The following is a 19,124-nucleotide window of genomic DNA, read 5'->3' on the forward strand; positions in this document are numbered from 1 at the left end:
TCATTATCGACGTTGATAGGTGCCATCGAGTACGCTCTGATCATATGTGCAATCATATGTGCAACAAAACGCAGCACTGCCCAGTCCTGCACAATCACCATCATCGTCCTGTGCTTGAGCCCATAGTTGCAGCCACTGTGCCGACCCATCTCTTTGAGGGCCTTCCTGTCCTTTGCTGCCCCTCCACTTTATCAAATATGATGTCCTTCTCCAGGTGCTGGTCCCTCCTGAAAACGTATCCAAAGTCCATGGGATGAAATCTCACCATCCTTGCCTTTCAAGGCTACTCTGGCCCCACTTCTTTCAAGACACATCTGTCTGTCCTTGGAGCAGGCCCTGGTACTTTCATTATGGTTCTCTAGCACCACAATTCAAAGACAACAATTCTTCTTCAATCTTATTTACTCAAAGTCCAACTCTCTCACATATATGTTCACCCACCGTGGCTTGGGTCACGCACAACTTAGTCCTCAAATTAACATCCTTGCTTTTCAATACGCTAAGGAAATATTATGCAGCAGATTTACCTAAAGCAACTGGTCTGTTGATCTCTTGAATGGTGCTTCCATGAGCATTGATTGTGCATTCAAACAAGATAAAATTGTGGACAACTTAAATCTTTTCTCTATTTATCAGGTTGTTACCTATTGGTTCAGCAGTCGGGATTTTAGCCTTCTTGACATTATTTACTCATTTCATTTTAAGAAATCATACAGTATATGTAGTTTTGAGAATGTTTTGAGTGTGTTTTCAAGACTCATCCATGCACCATGTATCAGGAATTTTAATTCTCTTTATGACTGGGATATATATATTTAATTCATTTTATTGGGGGCTCTTACAGCTTTTAGGACATTTCATACATCAATAGCATCAAGCATTTTTGTACATATGTATATTGCCATCATCATCTCCAAAACATTTTCTCCTTGAGCCCTTGAGTTCCTCTTCCCGCCACCCCCACCCTCATGGATCCTTGATCAAGTATATATTGTTATGATTATTTCATATCTTACACTGTCCATTGTCTCCCTTCACCCACATTTTTGTTGTTTGTCCCATTCTGTGTGTGTGTGTGTGTGTGTGTGTGTATCCAACCTTGTGATGGGTTCCCCCTTTCTGAGTAATATTTCATTGTACATGTACAGCATACTTTGTTTATAAATTTGTTTATGAATCTGTTGCTAGATATTTCGCCCTTCAGTTGATTCTACCTTTTTCCTTTGTGAAATCTGGTGAGTCCAGAGGATTTTATTTTTTCATTTTCCTTTCCATATGTAGCCTATTGCCTGCCCTTTTAATGGGCTTACAACCTCAGTTCCATTCTTTCCGGTTGTTCCATTTTGAGAGCCTGTCATGACTTCTCTGAGCATCAGTGTTTGGGGCTCCTCGTCCGCCCCTGTGGCAGTGCTGTGAAGACTGGAAGACATGGTCCTTGTAAGGATGGAGTGCATTGCTTGCCATATTTTGCACAGTCAATAATGCTTTTTTTTTCTTTAGTCAGAGAGTTCTAAAATTAATTCTTATTCAAGGTGTAGCCCTGTGACAAGTACTATATTTGTCTTGTGTTTTACTTTTAATCAATAGTAAATGTATACTTTCAGACAGCTTGGTCACTTGGTCCATTCTCCATTTATCCTTCAGAGTACGGACAATGCCTTAAAAAATGATAGAAAGTACACAATCAAATGAATATTCTTAAATAAAATTATCTTCTAAAGTGTGAAGTAAAGCACAAAAGAACCAGTTGTTTTGTTGGATGTACCCTTAGCAAATTAAGTTTTTGTTTCGCTTAAGAAATTTCATACCAAGTTAATGTGTCCTTTTTTGTTTTTTCAAAACAAAATATATTGGATTTCATCCTTAATTTATATTCAGCCTTTTCCCAATGCGATGATCTGACCTGAACATTTTGCAGTTATATCTCTATTTCATGCATGGGTGAACACTCCAGTGATAGTATTCAAAACAATTTCATATTCTAAGTCTTTTACATAACTTTTTACCTGTCATGCTTGAAGTTTACATCAGAAGAACAACTGAATTGCTTACTTAATGATGCTTTTAAAAAATTATGAGAATTAAGAAATTAAAGATTACAATTAACCTGATGTAAAGAATGTTACAGTGATGAATGGTTTAAAAGATTTACTTTAGAAGATAGCAAATAAACACATGGTGTACTCTTTTCAATCATGAAAAATACATGTATGCAATAAATTAATCCCTGAAAAATTTTAATCTGCCAATGTTAAACATATTTACAATTGCAAACAGACGCTGTAAAAAAATAGATGCCGCCAATATTGCCATTGTTATATATGAAATCATGTCCTGGATGATGCAAAAATTCTACCCACATGAAAAGTAATCTTTTACAGATATGTTATCATGAGTATTTTTTTTTCAATTTAGATATCAGTGGATTATGAATATGTTCACTCTTAATAAAATAGAAGTATACTTCAATGATTTTATCTCCTGGTTTTACAAATTTGTCAAAATAAGAAGCTGCTTGTAGCTAATATTTATTGTATGATAAATTCAGAAAGGTAGTTTCTTTTAGGAGAGTTCACTATCTAGATCTTATATATAGTCATAGAGGTTCAGGAGTATTTTTATTTTGGAGCTGAGAGTAGAGGGGAGTTGAATCTCAATTATACTGCTTGCAGATTTAGAGAATAGTTGGTAGATACAGATTTGTCACAATGAAAACAAACAAACAAACCAAAAAAATTAGGTTGGCTTCTTATACCAGTCATTATCTACTTATTTCACACACATACACACACGCGCGCGCGCGAACACACACACACACCTCATGCCATTTCCTCATTTTACTGCCAAACAGAATAAAACTACCAATAAAAGAATAATTCTTGAAATTAATTCAAATGTCTATGTATTTGGGAGTATTCATAAATTTTTCTCAACATCCTTAGCCATATTCTATCTCGCTTAGTCTTGTGCTTCCTTACTTCATGGTACTCTAGATACCTGGTAACAGTATTAAGGACCAAACCACTTTTCTATGCCAAGATCTTACTGACTCATTTATAATTTGTCATTATAAATTATAATACATTTATACTATTTAAGGGTAAGACAAGAGTTTAAGTAAATAGTATGGGGATACTCAATTTGGTTTTGCAACAAACTTACTTTTGAGAATGAAGCAAAATAAATTAAACACTCTCACTCTTAAATGCATTTTGAGATAACAAAGTGCTGATAATCCTTTATAAAACACCAAGACTGGAATTAGGTGCCATAGTGGAAAAGCATGTGTATTCTAGAGTGTTTGACGCCACAGCATATACATTGACCTTAAAATAAACTCACTGAATTTGTGATCATAACTTATTAAACCACATGTCAAGTAAGCTTATGCCTATTTGCATTTTAGATTAAAGATTTAATATAAATTTATTTAAGTTAACAATAAATTTACAAATATTTAAATTTTAGTTGTCAATTGATGAAATTTCCAATGTAATTAAAGTTTTTATTTTCCATCACTTTGTAATGTCAAACCTCTTTTAATACTGATATTAAATATGGTTATCAGGGCTAAAGGGGGGGGCTCTTTGAATGACACGCCATGCACAAAATTAAAATATTTTCTCTATTAATTTCTCATGTCTAAATTGTCATGTGCTGACCTAGAGATTTAAATTAAGGATATTCTAGACCAAATTTCTCAGCTAAGTTAGAGTCAGTCCCATAACTGCCTCTTCCTTTAGAAGCTACTAACGGCTTACAGTAATTACAAGGTAGCTTAATTTTACTTTGGGACTAGATGCTTGAAACTAAACTGCAAAATTCCAAGTCAGTTTTTTAGGTAAGTCGAGTCATAAGAACTGCTTAAGTTGCTATGTGACATTAAAGATAAGGTGACCAGACGTCCCGCTTTTGGCGGGACAGTCCCGATTTTTAACAATATGTCACCCGTCCTGCGGCGTTTTAAAACAGTCCCTATTTTTGGAAAGATTGCAGACAAGCTAGGGAACGGTGGGAGAACGGGAAGGGAAGATACGGTTGTCAGCTGCCATGTGGCTATTTTGCCAGGATGAGTTTTATATTATTTTTGCTAATTTTATAATGTTAAACTTTAATAATAAATAATTGTTGAGAACTGATTATTGAGAACTGCTTATCAAAGTTCGCATTGTTGATCAGTTGTTAGAATTTGACCACCATTGGTTGGTCTTAATGAACAATGGCATTTTTTGGCATTAGCAACAATGAAAACATTTTGTAATTGTCTCTCAGACAAGACACATCATACTGCGTGCTAGCGTTAGTTAAACAAGTGATGACAACAAATCAGCTATTCAGATAATTTAGGTAAGTAATTTATTTATTTATTTCATAAATACATAAATTTTCTTGAATTTAGCAGACAGTACTAGAATGATGTGCAAAAATCATTTGATCATATTACTCAAAATTTCCCATATAGTTATATTTCTGAAAATGATATTTTTAATGAGGTATCATTATTAAAACAATACATTGATAAGGAAAGAGTTAAATCTTGGGCATCAGCAAAAATGACCATCTGCAATTCTCCAGATAGATGCCAAGTTCTGGAAGGTATCTTTGTTTTTCAAATAAACACAATAAAAACATTAAACTCCAGAAATTCAATAAAATCATGCAATATTGAACATAGATTCAAAAATATACTTTGTGAATTTAATGCTCATATTATCCAATGTTCTGTTCTCATATTCAATCTTCATTTTGGGTACTTTAAAATAATTATTTTGTATTTATTTTTTAATCTTTAAAAATATATTAATGTTCTCCAATTAGAATTTTTAAAATACCATTTTTTTCATTTTGGATTCACGGTGTTAACAAATAATGTATTATATGTGTTTATACTCCTTAATTGTCTACCACTTCTCACCATATTCTTGTAATATGTAAGATATTACTCACTTATCTGTGAACTTCACTTGTCCCCTAACCTCCTTATGTCTATTTCTGTGAACCTGAACTAAAGTATATTTAACTGGAACAATTACCTGTATTTGAGCTCTTTTAACTGGATTGTTCCCTTTTTATCTATCATTTATCTTCAAGGACACATTAATTACACTTAAAAATATTTATTCTAGTAATCTATGGTGTGGTTCACAGAAAAAAAAACCCTCTTTATTTAGCTGTAAAGAGTGAATAATGGAGGATTTTATGTTTATCATACTCATAGTTTATGCTATTTTTAGCAAACTCTGCAACACCATTAAATTCCCATGTGCACTATATATATTACATACGCGTGCACATTATTTACAAGGGTGCACCACTTGTACAGAATGTAGGTATTATTGAGAGATTTTGGACACATTTGAAGCATCTTTTTTGTGTTTCACCTTGGCTGTTCCTGCTCTAATTATGCCGCTGAGATTAGTAATTCAGTAAAAGTGAAAATCACTTACTTTTATTTTGGTGAGCACTCTCGACGTTCACTGTCAGTTCTTGACTACATGACCAAATGAAGATAACCTTAAACAAACACTGTGAGAAATTCCTTACAAATACATGATGTAATACTAATTTTTTCTTTAGCTTCAAGGATTTCAATCTTTAAAATGAATAGTTTTCCAAACAGATTGTTACACTATTATGATTTGAAATGGGAAAGAAGGATGCTATTTTAGTGATTTATCCTCACTAGTTATCATGATTCTATAATATACAGTTTTTAATAATGAGTGATTATCACTAACTGTTTATCGCTAATAACTATTTTAAATTGCATATTATCTTATTTGATGGGAGACTTCAGATCTTTGACTTTTGAGTTACTCTGAAGTCAATAAAAGATGCGGATTAAGGGCCAGGAGGAAAATAAAGTAGCCTAAATTAGATATGTGCATACAGAAACTATTGAACTTTCAGGTGAACGTAATCATTTCATTCCATTGTGTTTTATTCCATCTCTCAAACATCAACTAATGTGGAGCAAAACTGAATTCACGTGAATCAGAACACTTGCTTCAAGAGGAAAACCACATGCAATTCAAAAATGGTGCCTATCCGAACAAAGCAATCTGCAGCACACACACATATTTGCATAATTGACTTGCAATTTTAGTACAGCGCTACTATTGATTTTCACACATTTTTTTCTATCAGGCACAAACCAGGTCTACAATTCAATTCTGTACTTTTCATAGAAAATAAATATAGCTCTAGATATGTATTTATGTATTTAATCACAGAGAAAATAAAATCTCAATGAAATGCACACAATAGCATTTTGCAGTAGATCGTTCCTACCCCCATTTAGGCTATGTTTTCCATGACTGTTCAATGTTTATACAATTTCTTTCTTTCTTTAAAAAAAAATCATTTTATTTTGGGCTCTTACAGCTCTTATCACAATCCACACATCAATTGTACCAAGCACATTTGTACATATGTTACCATCATTCTTTGGAAAATATTTTCTTTCTACTTGAGACCTTGGTATCAGCTCCTCATTCCACACCTCTGCCCTCCCCTCCCACCGTCATGAACCTTGATAAATTCTAAATCATGATTATCTTCGTGTCCTACACCATCTGTTGTCTCCCTTCACCCAAGCTTCAATGTCTTAACCATCGTGACTCCGAAGCAGCTAAATTCACTCTGCACTTGATCTCAGCCAAAAGGCCGAAAAGTGATGCAGCTAAATGCACTCTGATGATAGTTTTATTCGAATTCTTAAAGTTTAGCTTGACATGGTGAGTATATGTACTTTTTATACTAGTCCAGCACGAGGCGTGCTCGTGGTGTAGCTGGTCACAAGTCGAGCTGCTAATCACAGATCAGAAATTCAAAATGACCGGCTGCTCCACAGAAAAGGGAAGAAGCTTTCTGCTTAGGCTTGAAAACCCACAGGGGCAGTTCTATTTGATCCTGTGGAGTTGCTATGAATCACAACAGACTCAATGGAAGCGAGTTGGAGAAGTGTTGGCATAGTTGTAGGGCCCTTGCTTTCTATGCTGGAGACTTGGATCTATGTGTCCCCCAATAACAGCCACCACTAATAAGTCGCTGGAGACAAGCTCTGCGTCAGGATGCCGAAGAAGACTCAGCAGTTTCCAGGCTGAGCAGATTGGGAAGAAAGACCTGATCATCTACTTTAGATAAATTAGTCAATGGAAAACTCTGGGAGCCCACTGGTCTGATCGCCCTGTGCATGGAGTCCTTTTGAGGTAGGGACAACTTGAGGGCAACTAACAAAAAAACATACACACCCGAATGGCTGAGATGAGAACTCTTCTTGAGGCTATGAAATCCTGAACTCATATGAGACTTGCTAGAAGTAGAACAACTGTTTTGGCAAACTTTCCTTTATACTCAACCAAACCTGACTGTATGTTACCTAAAAGGCATGTTCAGAATGAGCATATTACCATTAGTCGTATGAGCCACAGGCTCCTATTAATAGTAGAGGAATAATTAAAAAGGCAGTGTATTCTCACCGTTGAAAATACAGCTGTGTACTACGACAGCAATGAGAACAAGCAATCTATTACAACAATTCTCTACACATAATGCTGAGAGAGAGAATGAAGCAGTCTGAACTCCACAATCCCATTCATGAGCGTAAGCAAGGAGGCAAACTGAACTCTCTATTTAGGAATCAAGAAAGTGACTGGTGACTACACAGAGTGGGAAAGCATGTAAGAGGTTTCCACCCACTATCCACTGCCGGGGGTCGATTCCAGATCTTGGTAACACTGGAGGACAAAGTTGAACTGCTCTATCGATTAGTAAGACTATAATTTTTACAGGATTCAATAGCCTCTCATCTTTCTCCTGGGGGTGGGGGGAGGTGGTTCGTGGGTTTGAACCACTGCCCCTTCAGTTTTCACCCCAACACTTAACCCAGCACATGACCCAAGGGCCTTAGGGGAGCTTGTGCTACCTTCTTTTTAAAATTAGTTACATGAGTGCTTGGTTATATGAGTGTGTTCAGTTTACCACATTCACAGAGGCTGCATACAGAACACACAAATCATAATCTACATGAATATTAATTATCCATAAAAATATGAAAAACACAGGAGATTATAGATGTTTGTACCATTTTATAAATTGTGTTGATTTGCAAGAAATTGGATCCAGCTATATTTGTGAAGCATCACAACATATTGCTGTATGAATATCCAAATTACATATTTCATGGAAAAACTCTTCCATTATCAGCAAAGTCTTCTTAATAGAATACTGATTACCTCCGCATAACACTCATTTAAAAATAGTATTAATTGGAAGTTAATACATATACCATATCATTCCATAGTTCAATCATGTCAGACACTATTTTACAATTACTACCCCAATCAGTTTCCAAGCAGTCTTTCCCTTCCTGGACTCCTGGACCTCTTGTCCCTTCTACACCTCCCCTCTCCCCCAACAACTGTAACCCCACTTCTCCCAACCCCTTATTCTACTTGCTGTCCTTATAAGTTCATCGATCCTGGGTTTCATATACTGAAAACAGAAGAACAGGTAAGGCTAATTTTTAATCATTTCAAGAATGCTGTGTGACAAGTCAACAGGGATTTACTCAATTACCTATATTATTCCAAGGATATTGTTAGTCACAAATGAGAAAGGTATGCTATTGATGTCCTTAATATCTGTATTTTATAGATCAATTGAAAGTGAAAATTACCATAAGAGAGAGTTTCTGAAGACTGTCTCATTAAAAATTACTTTCAATAGTATCACTGCAATACAAATACAACTTATTAATATTTTGTAGTTCCCAAATATTAATATAATCCTAATTAATATGTAAGCAATAATAACCATTAAACACATTTTCATGGAAAATTAGATAAGTATGATATCTAAAATTTTGCCTTAGCAGTCACTAGTTATTTCTTATCATTTTTATTTCCATAATTACATATGTTGCTTTCAATTCCCTAAAGCTTGAACCTCAAGCTTTCATCCAGGAACCTAATTTTGATCAATCTTGACAGGTGATAAAATAAGTTTTACTTCCAATAACTCATTGCCTCTATTCATTGGCATCAAATAGACCTGCTGTATAAAATTCTGATATATAAAATTGTCATTTGTGTCCAGAAAACCTTTTTTTCCCCAATGATATAAATCTTTGTCTTTTTAAGCCATACTTTGAAATTCAATTGGAAACTTATTAAAGACTATATCAAATGACTACATTACTATAATCTATACAGAAATATTTTAAAAGAAAATACCACATAGTTTCCACTTCAATATTTATAGTAAAATAGCTATTCAATTATGCTAATTTACTACTAAGCACTAAGTCCTCTTAAAGAGAAGTCATAAAAAGGAAAACCTCGGAAACCTTTGAAATTTTAGAAAAGCTCTGAAGAAATATTATCTTCTTACCAGAAGCTCACAGGCTAGGAACTCAAAGAAAAAGCGCTCCACCCTGAGACCTAGAAAAACACAAACAAAAGGCATCTGTTAGCAACTGTACAGGAGATACATTAGCGCATCATAAAATGTTGTATGAGAATTCAAAATTATGATATTGCTTCTTGTGGAACTTATGGGTACTAGACATATCTGTAAACACTGTATTTGTACATTATTTTAGAGGACCTTCTTAGTTACATTGGTACAGTGTTTAATATACATGTGCATTCAGATATAAAGAAACATGCCTGTAATCACACACACAGTGTGGTCATATTACTTCAAAATCGTTTTCTCTCTGCTTAATCTGTTTTCAGCACAGGATGATGCACGGCACTCCAAAAACTACCCGTGATTGGTAGCAACATTTTACAGGCTGTGGGGTGGTGGTCTCAGTTATTCTCACGTTGGTTTATACTTCTAGCTGTTCCATATGACCGAGTATTGCTGCCCCATGGGGTCTCCTACGTAGCAGCTTGTCTGGCTTTCTCTGAGGGCCAGTGGGGTGGGTTCCAAGTGCTAACCTTTCAATTAGCTGGTGGACACTTAACCATCACACCACCAGGACTCTTTAAAAGCGCTATAGTCCACTCTGCAGCTCAAATTACTAAACACATTGACGTGATTAGTAGTAATTTATAACACTGGCTGTAATTTTGGTTTTTAAATAAAGCCCTCTAGTACATTCACAAGTGGTCACATTTGGCCATTCATGTCTTTAGCATGAATTTCCTCACTTTGATGAAGTGGTCTTTGGTCAGCACACATTATTCCATTTGATTCGCATGCTTCTAGGTAAGCACTACTGTATACGCAGACATACAAAGGAAGCAGATTGAAGAGGTAATCCCTGTCCTCGATGGGTCTCTCAGTAGCATAGTGTAGGCCCATGAAGAAATGTATGTCCTGCAATTTAATTGCTATAGGCGTTTACAGAAGACAGAAACACACAAGAGGCTGCATAGAGGAAGCAATTACTTCAATGCTAGGTGTTGTTTTGGAAGAATTCTTTTCTCAGTGTCGACTTAAATTATTTCAACAGGTCACTGCATTCCTTGAAAATAGCGTATGGCATCCTTATCCATCAAAGGCGAGGAAGGCCCTCCTTTCTCAGAACAAGCACTGCAATTTAACGTTCAGGAGGGATTGTCATATCTGGAAAGGAGGATAATAAAATAAGTCTACCTAGGGCTGGAATACAGCTTTTGTAATGTCCTTCTGGCAAAATGTTGGAGGAAAATAAACCATGACGATGACTGAAGTAATAAATCACATGGAAAATGTATTGCTTTTATTCTGCAAATGGAAATGTGTATGTGATGCAAAACCTTCAATAGTGAAGACTCAGGAGATCGTGGCTAAAGTTACCAATTTCCTGAGTGGCATGGAGGAAACCTGGTAGCCCAGGCTCCTGTTCTCAATCCCATGTCATTCCTTAGCTGGGAGACATTGTACCAGGCTCTTCCTTCCTGCAATGCCTGCATCCTAAAGTAGCAGAGGTGGTTTGTTCACATCTTGAATGAATGCTGGCTTCTGGGTTCATTCCTTTTGCAAACCTACTCCACCTGGATTATCCTGGAGGACTACCCAGGTTCATTCACCTCCTCCAGCTTTTTGCTTCCTATCTCCCTGCAGAAGAAGTTCGGAAATATACTCCCCACTGACAGCTGATAAAAAAGGAAAGATCTTCCAAAAACTTGGGTGATCTGAATGCTTATATCTCAAAAGTCAACCGACAGGGTTAGAGTTAAAATTGAAGCTAAAGCTGAGGTTGAATCCAAACATCGCCATCGCCATTTGCATCGTACAATGCGCTTCTTGGCAGCAGAAATAAGTCTAACATCTTAAAATTTTAATGGTGATAATTTTACTATTAAAAAATTAAAGTTGTTAGGTGTTTGCTATTCTAGTAAAGGACTGATAATTTATTTAGCACCATCAGAATCAGGTTACACCTGCAGGCACTATCTTGTAGATTTGTAACATTAAAATGGCACATATGGTAGAATGAAAGAATTTAAGGATAAAACGCCTATACGTGAAGCTATGTCCCCTGGTTATATCAAGAATGCTTATCTACGTTGGAAAGTGAATTTTCAGACACAAACAATGAAGCCTCAAGCCCTCCCTGTGACTTAAGCCCCACCAAACTTTCAAAGCAGTTTTGATTTTACCCTTCCTTTAGTCTGCCTTTTCCAAAGACTTGTGGGAGCACAAAAGCAAAGATGCGGAGTCTGAACATTTACTTAAAGACTACAGAGTCAAGTTTAACAAAGTGCGGACAGTACAACTGATTTTACAACTAGAAATAGACATGCCATACAACACAACCACACCTTTGCTGGGAATATAATCTGAAGGTAGATGTGACAGCACATGAACAGAGGGATGCTCTCCTATGCTCACTGCAGCACAGTTCACAATAGAGAATAGCTGAAAACAGCCCACCTGTCCATCAGTAGAAGAATGCAGAAAGAAACTATAGTACAAACGCACAGTGAAATAGTCTGCATGCCTAAAGAGCAGCAGTGAAACCATGCAACACCTCATTACCTCGATGCTCCTGGAAGCCATTATGCTCAGTGAGTCAGTCCATCACAAAAGGACAGATATTGTATGAGCCCACTGCTAGAAGGATAAACACCAAGAATAATGCAGCCTTCTTCTCCTAGGCCAGGTCGTTTTATGATCTAGTCTCCCACGTGACAATGTAGAGCACGCACCTAGTGCCTATGAACCATACATTGTTTGTTATTGTTAGATTTTAATATTTTCTGCTTTCTTTCCAGTTGAGGGTTTTCTCTGTTTTGTCTTTGTTTATTTTTCTGGTGTGCTTCTTATGCTTGTTTTGTATGATTTTCTATATACAAAATCTAGGATAGGTAAAGACTCAGAGAATAACTGGATTTATAATCACCTAGGGCATGGCAGGAGAAGTTGGAGGAAAATGGAGAGCCAACAACAATGAGAACAAGATGAAAATGTTCTGAAATTGATTCCACAACTCTTCTTAATGGGATTGGACTATTAATTTTATGATATATGAATTATGTGTTTTAATAAACCTAAGTGAAAAGACAACTTTTTTCAGTTGAGTTATTTCTAATGAAAGATTTGTTATCAATTGTCAATTACTTTGGCATTGGACTAAAATTTTAATAGATTACTCATATATTGACCAAATATTTATTTCTGATGCTAGTTCAACAATCATTTTGGGGGTGGAGCAATCTAGAATTAAAAACATTTAAAAACATTATATCATTTTATAGACAACTAGTTGGTTTTGGAAAAATAATATTGAATTGACAGTGGGAAAATACAAGGGGACTTCAAAATGTTCATATAAAAATCCATTATCTTTTAATTCCTTTGTACTGTGGACTTTTGAAGCCCCACTGTATTGTTGTGTTAGGATTTCTACATTTTATCTCAGGTATCTTCATATAATTAAAAAAAATATCCCATGTGTGAGAGAATACTTTCCACATTTTCAGATCATATCGATTAAAAGTTAACAGTTGCCTGAGAAACTGTGAAAAATTCTTACTAATAATACACCATGGAGTCAAAATTCTAACCTAGCCTTAATTAAATTCAGAATTCCAAGTCTGTCATATTTCAGCATAAGGTTATTAGATATCAGTTACTGAGTACTTAATGTATGTCAAACACTGGTCTAAGTATCTGTCATGTATTAATTTATTCAAGTCACACAACTATATTCCATTTTTAGAGATTGAAAAAAAAACCACTGAGCTGGGACTAGGGCGTCCATTAGGATCCAGGTCTTCACCTCAGGGAGACCGGCTTCCCAGGTTGTGTTCCTACTATTCCTCCCTCTGTAGGCTATTGGGTCATTGGATGGCATTCTTGCAGGTAGTGTTTCGAGAAGTATATTCTTCCTTTCTAGTTTGGAGATCATGATTTACACATGTACTAGATAGCCAATGACGCCTTAGTCCTTTTGTGGTTTCTCGTAGGTGTCCTGCAGTAGATAACAATTCACAATAACAGAGTAGAATTGCTCCATCCAATTTTGTTAACCAGATCACCAGATCTTCCCCATACAAGTCACTTTACAGTTCAGAACTACAGCCTTTCAGTGCAAAGCTGAGTGCTTTAGCCTAGGGCTCATTTGGTTGGTTCTCGGTCATAGTAACAATCATCAACTTCAAAACATACTGTGTCAGACAATGCATCAGGTGCTTTAAGTTCACCTCATTTTAATCCCATAACAATTTATGATGGTCTTTATTGTATAGATAAGAAAGTCAGCTGGAGAGTTAAATAAAAGTGGCCAACGGTACAGTGCCAATAAATGTTACAGTTGAGCTCCAAACACACTCTCTTAGTTAAGAATTAGACGGAGTGTAACAATGTAGTTTTCTCCTGAGAAAACGTGAATAGAATGAGGGGCTTCCCCTCTTAATGGTAGGAATCAACTTAAAACTTCAATTACATTGTGAGGAACAGAAGGATTTCTCTTAAGTTGTCTCCCCAAAATATGTACCAGACTTAGCTGCTTAAGAGTGACTGTACAATAGGTGATCAGCGAAAGTAGGTCAGAGGTTATTCTCCTTAACATCAGCCATCTACAGTGGCTAGACTATTACTCGGACTCACCCTAAATAAGACCCACTCCCTTCTGATAAGGATAGTGGTGGTCTGTTTACTTGTAGGAGATACCAGAGAGGTCAAACCCACCCAAGGGTGACCAAGGTTAGGTAGCCATTATCAGCTGTCTACATCAAGCAGACACCACTGTTTATCCCACAGCAAATATGGGCACACCCCTAGGTCATCACCCTCCTATTGGTATTGCCTATGTTACTACCCCTTCCGGTGACTTAGGTTATTGTCCACTATCAGGGGACTTGCATGCCTCCCAGAATAGTAGTTGTTGGTTTTATTATATGAGACATCAGAGTGATCAAACTTGTTCTAGAATGAATTGTATTGCCCCTTTCTGTGATGTATGACCTGTAATCAGACCCCCCTAAAGTGATATGATGCGTGGTTAGCAATAAATAATGAGGCTCCCTGGTTCTCAAGAGGGTGGCTGGCCGAGGGTGGCTGGAGAGGGTGGCTGGCAGAGGGTGGCTGAGGAAGGAGGGCTGCTTCCCGTGAAGGCGGCTCCCATGAGGGCGGTGGACGAGAGGGCAGCTCCCGTGAGGGAGGCGGCTCCTACTCTGGCAGCCGGGTTCCCCCCAAGAGGACCACCAAGCAGGGCGGAGATGAGCAATGCTACCATGTAATATGTCTGACTGTATTATTGTAATATCTCTCATGCTCTCGATGACTTTAATATAATACTTATATATCTCAACCGTACAATTGTGCATTATTAAACCCAGAAGTAGTATTACTGAACCAGTGAGTTCTAGTAGCGGGTGCGGCTGCCACCCCACTCACTCCTCTGTACCACTTTTAATTTAATACTACATTACATAAAGGAGAGATATGACTATGCCTTCATTTTGAACAAATCCTGAAGAGTAGTAAATAAATTAAAAAGCTTCAACAGTTACACAACTTCAATATTTTATAATTCATTTTAGATAGTGACAGACCCAGTGCCTAGTTCATTAAAAGTCCAATTGAAACTATGCATTATTTATCAGACTTGCCAATTTCTATAGTCTTCTGTTGATAAATTTTAGAATATGTAATATTTTCCTAAGTATTTAAATTTTATGTAATATGTGCTTAATTTAATACAGACTATCTAAGATGCTGTTTCATAAAACTGGATAGCCTTCAATCCATTTAGGAAAATGCAAATAATGTTGTTATTTTTTCTTTTTAACAAAGAAAAATGCCAAAAACAACTTTGAATTCTTTCAAGACTGTCAAATTTATCTCAGAACCACAATTGTTGTTACAATTATATGCAAATATTATAAAATGAAGATTGTTTTGGTGAAACCTTACCTGTCATAAAACCTTGATTAAAAAAACTGATAAACATCTACACCTTACCTGTCATAAAACCTTGATAAAAAAACTAATAAACATCTACTAAAAAGTGCATAGATAAACTCTTTTGGAGAAAAATACCTTTCACTTACGGGATACATTTCACCTCCCCTTCGTGGTAGCTGTGCATTGGCAATGCCTCGTGAAATTATTAGATCGTTTCTTTCAAAGTAGATCTTGAACCTTGGTTATTGGAGTGACAGGCATTTGGGGTGGTGGGACTACCAATTTAACCTGGAGTAATCTATGTAGATTTGCTGTTATTTGCTTGAGGACAGCGAAGCAGACTGGAAGCTCTTACTGAGGGTGGACCAGGGCTTCAGGATGCATTACAAGTCAACATAAATAAAGTAAATTATCATATTGAACCAATTTGCATCATGATAAACAGAGAAAAGTTTGAAGGTGTCAAGGATTTTATTTTACTTGGATCCACAATGAATGTCCATGAAAGAAGCAGCGGTCAAGAAGTCAAAGGCAAACTGCACTGGTAAATAAGAGGCCGAACACTTCCTTGATGTGTTATCAAAGAAAAGATGTCACTTTGAAGGCTAAGGCTGTCTCTGTCTGTCTCAATTTAATCATCTCACATGCATGCAAAAGCTGTACAATGAATCAGGAAGACCAAAGAATTGATAACTGAATGGTAGTGTTGACAAAGAGTATCTACCATCCCAGTGGCTACTGAAAGAACAAAGGCATCAACTGTGGAAGAAGGACAGTGAGAAAGCTTCTTGGACACGAGGACAGCAAGACATAGCCTAGGCTCTTCTGTGCACGTGATCCGGAAGGATCAAGGCCTGATGAAGTGCAGGGTCAATGAAATCAGAGAACAATCTCTGATCTGGACTGACACAGTAGCTGCGATAGCAAAGAAAGTAGGCACACATAGCAATGGCCACAAGGATGGCAAAGGAGCTGGCAGTGAGAGTCAAAAGTGACTCATGATGTAAGCAATAATGCCAGTTAATCAATCAATCTATTTATTTAATCAATATTTTTTTGACAACGAGGTTCCAGCCTCTACTCTGCTGTAATGTGAGGCTAATGTGATGGGAAAGACAAATGTGGTTTGTACTCATAGAATTTATATGCGTTCACAAGATTATTTAATATGGGATATAAATTCTATGCCTACAGTCTATGGTAAGAAGCCACTGCCTCATATAGACCTTAACTATGAAAGAATGAAATGTTGTCCCATCCTGTGTCACCCTCAAAAGCATTGCTATGTTTGAGCCTGCTTTTGCAGCCACCGTGTCAGACCACATTATTGAAGATCTTCTTTTTCCCTGACTTTACCAAGGATTCGTCCCACTTGATCACATGTCCAAAGTAAGCCTCTCTATCCTCACTTCCGGGAAGTATTCTTTCTGTTCTCCCTTCAAGACAGAGTGTAGAGTGTAGTCATTGTTCTTCACCACACCATACCTTAAGTGCATGAATTCTTCTTTTGTCTACTTTATTCGCTGTCTAGCTTTCACATGCATATAAAATTCTTGACAAGATCAAGCCAAGGTCATGTGCACCTTAGTTATCCAAGTAGTTACCAGGCTTTACATAAAGTTAGTTCAATTGGGTTTGGCATTATGACTGCAAATTCTAATCATTAGTCATTATGCAACTTTGGGTCTTTAGCAATTACACTCTTTATTTTTTTTTATTCTAGGCTCATGGTCACCCGGAGTGAAATAATGATTCTCTATGCCACTGTCAAATGACTACACTTTGGCTAATACAAATACGTAGACTCATTGTTGATGCTCGGTGTTGTTGAGCTGACGCTGACGCATAGCAAACCTACAGACCACAGAACTTCTTATTTGCTGCTCTGCTAATGAACCAAGCATGGTGCCCTTCTCCAGTGACTCGTCTATCCTGACAACGTGTCCAAAATATGGCTCCAAGACACTGATTAGGTCCATCTTTGGCCCATCTTCCCATTAATTTCTAGAGAGATTCCAGAATTAATGCTGCAGATACTAGAGTTTCCATAGCTGTTTTATATCCTAATAAACCACCTACTTTCCTTCCATCCTCACTGGTCATGCATCATGACAAGCTAGCAGGAGCCTCAGGCCTGGACAGCAAAGGGTGTCATCCTAGATCTGGATGATCTCTTGAACTTGCGATAGAAATTACTTTTAAATATACAGAAACTAGATTAGTGATTTCCAGGAACCGAGGAGCACAGGGAATGGAGAATGATTGCTAATGGGAGCAGGATTACTTGTTGGCCAACAACATGTTCTAAAATTAGATAGAGGTTGTGGTTAGCCAAATCCAACGGCATTAGAGATGTTTGCGACATACATATTTATCAGAACAAAAACAAGTAAACCGACAGACACAAAAGTGAATGCTTCAAAATGGTGTGCCAAAAAATATGCAGTTGAAGTTAGGATTGTGAATCCAAAACAAAATATCGATGTGCTTGGCATAGAAGAAACTTCTGCCAAAGGTGCAGCCCTGGCTCCATTTCTCCCTTTTGTCTGCGTAGTCGGAGCTGACTTTGCCAAGTCAGGTAGGTAGCCAGCATCTTTCAGACCGGAGCCTGCAGGTGTCCTTCTGCCTTCCTCTCGCTGCCTCTCACAGCAGCTCTCAGGGAGAGCCCTCACTCTGTGGGCGCTACAAACATGCAGAGACTTAAGTTGTTAAATGACTGAGATTTGATTGTTAACAAAATAGTACTTAAGGAATCTTGCAAATGTTTTGCGTTTTTGCAAACATGGTTTTGTAAATGGTAGCCAATCAGAATTGTCTTCTTAAATGTCCTTGGATCCACGTAGTCAATTGTTGCTGCAGCGCTTCCGTGAATCTTTACAGAGTCCGCTGAAAAGTACTTTCTCAAATGTTTGAAAACATTTTGATATTGTGTTCATCGGTGTGACCGCAATTACGTCAGACTTTAGGTAGATGGTTAAGAAATGGTCCTCCGATGTTTTAAACAAGTGATCCACATTTTGAAATCACCCCGGAATGGCAAAGGCACAGACACACTGTCCAGGAAGGAGTCTGGCCACAGTGTGCCTCAGTCAGGAACGGAGAGACTGGGTCTCGCGTACTTTGGACGTGTAGTTGGAGAGACCAGCTCCTGGAGAATGGCATGATTATGGGTGAAGTATCGTGACACTGCCACAGGGGAAGGCCCTCGAGGAGATGGATTGACACGGTGGCTGCCACAACGTGCTCAAGTGTCGGAACCACTGCGGGGCGGCTCCAGACCAGCGTTTGGTTCTGTTGTTCGCAGGGTTGCTACAAACGGGAACCGCTTAGATGGCCCCTGACAACCCCACCATACGTGATTCTTACAAGCTTCTTAAAACAAAGCCAGAGCCAGACGAATGCAGCTTATTGGCAAGGAGTGGGGAGCCAGTGGAGGGGCCTGAGGGCTCGGCCCCCATGCCAGCCAAGGGGACAACTGCCCCTGACCACCCAAGGGACGGGTATTGTTTGTGTCTCAACAAAGGGAAAGAGGGACCAGATTTAAAGCCAGTGCCAGATGAATGCAGCTAGTTGGCAAGTGGGGAGCCAGCGGAGGGGCCTGAGGGCTCGGCCCCTGTGCCAGCTACATGGATAACTGCCCCTCCCCCCAGAAGAATTTACTTGAGAGGACGGCAATGAAGCTGCAGCTAGGGGAGAGGGGCATGTCTGACCAGAGCAAATGGGAGCACTTAGGGGGAGGAAGAGAGAGTGGAGCACATCCTGACGCACCAGGCCTG

The 19,124-nt window shown here is 37.8% G+C and overlaps 1 long non-coding RNA gene across 1 annotated transcript in view; it reads right to left on the bottom strand.

The window, feature by feature from the left end:
- The window catches only part of LOC123521571, a 310,252-nt gene that overhangs the window by 182,689 nt on the left and 108,439 nt on the right, over positions 1–19,124 (bottom strand). Inside the window, exon 2 of the long non-coding RNA XR_006679991.1 lies at positions 9,394–9,443. This is a non-coding gene — a long non-coding RNA (uncharacterized LOC123521571). The remainder of the gene's footprint in view (positions 1–9,393; positions 9,444–19,124) is intronic.

Source organism: Echinops telfairi, unplaced genomic scaffold (genome assembly GCF_000313985.2).
Source record: "Echinops telfairi isolate 266 unplaced genomic scaffold, ASM31398v2 ScPeMD7_25;HRSCAF=90, whole genome shotgun sequence".
NCBI lineage: Eukaryota > Metazoa > Chordata > Mammalia > Afrosoricida > Tenrecidae > Echinops > Echinops telfairi.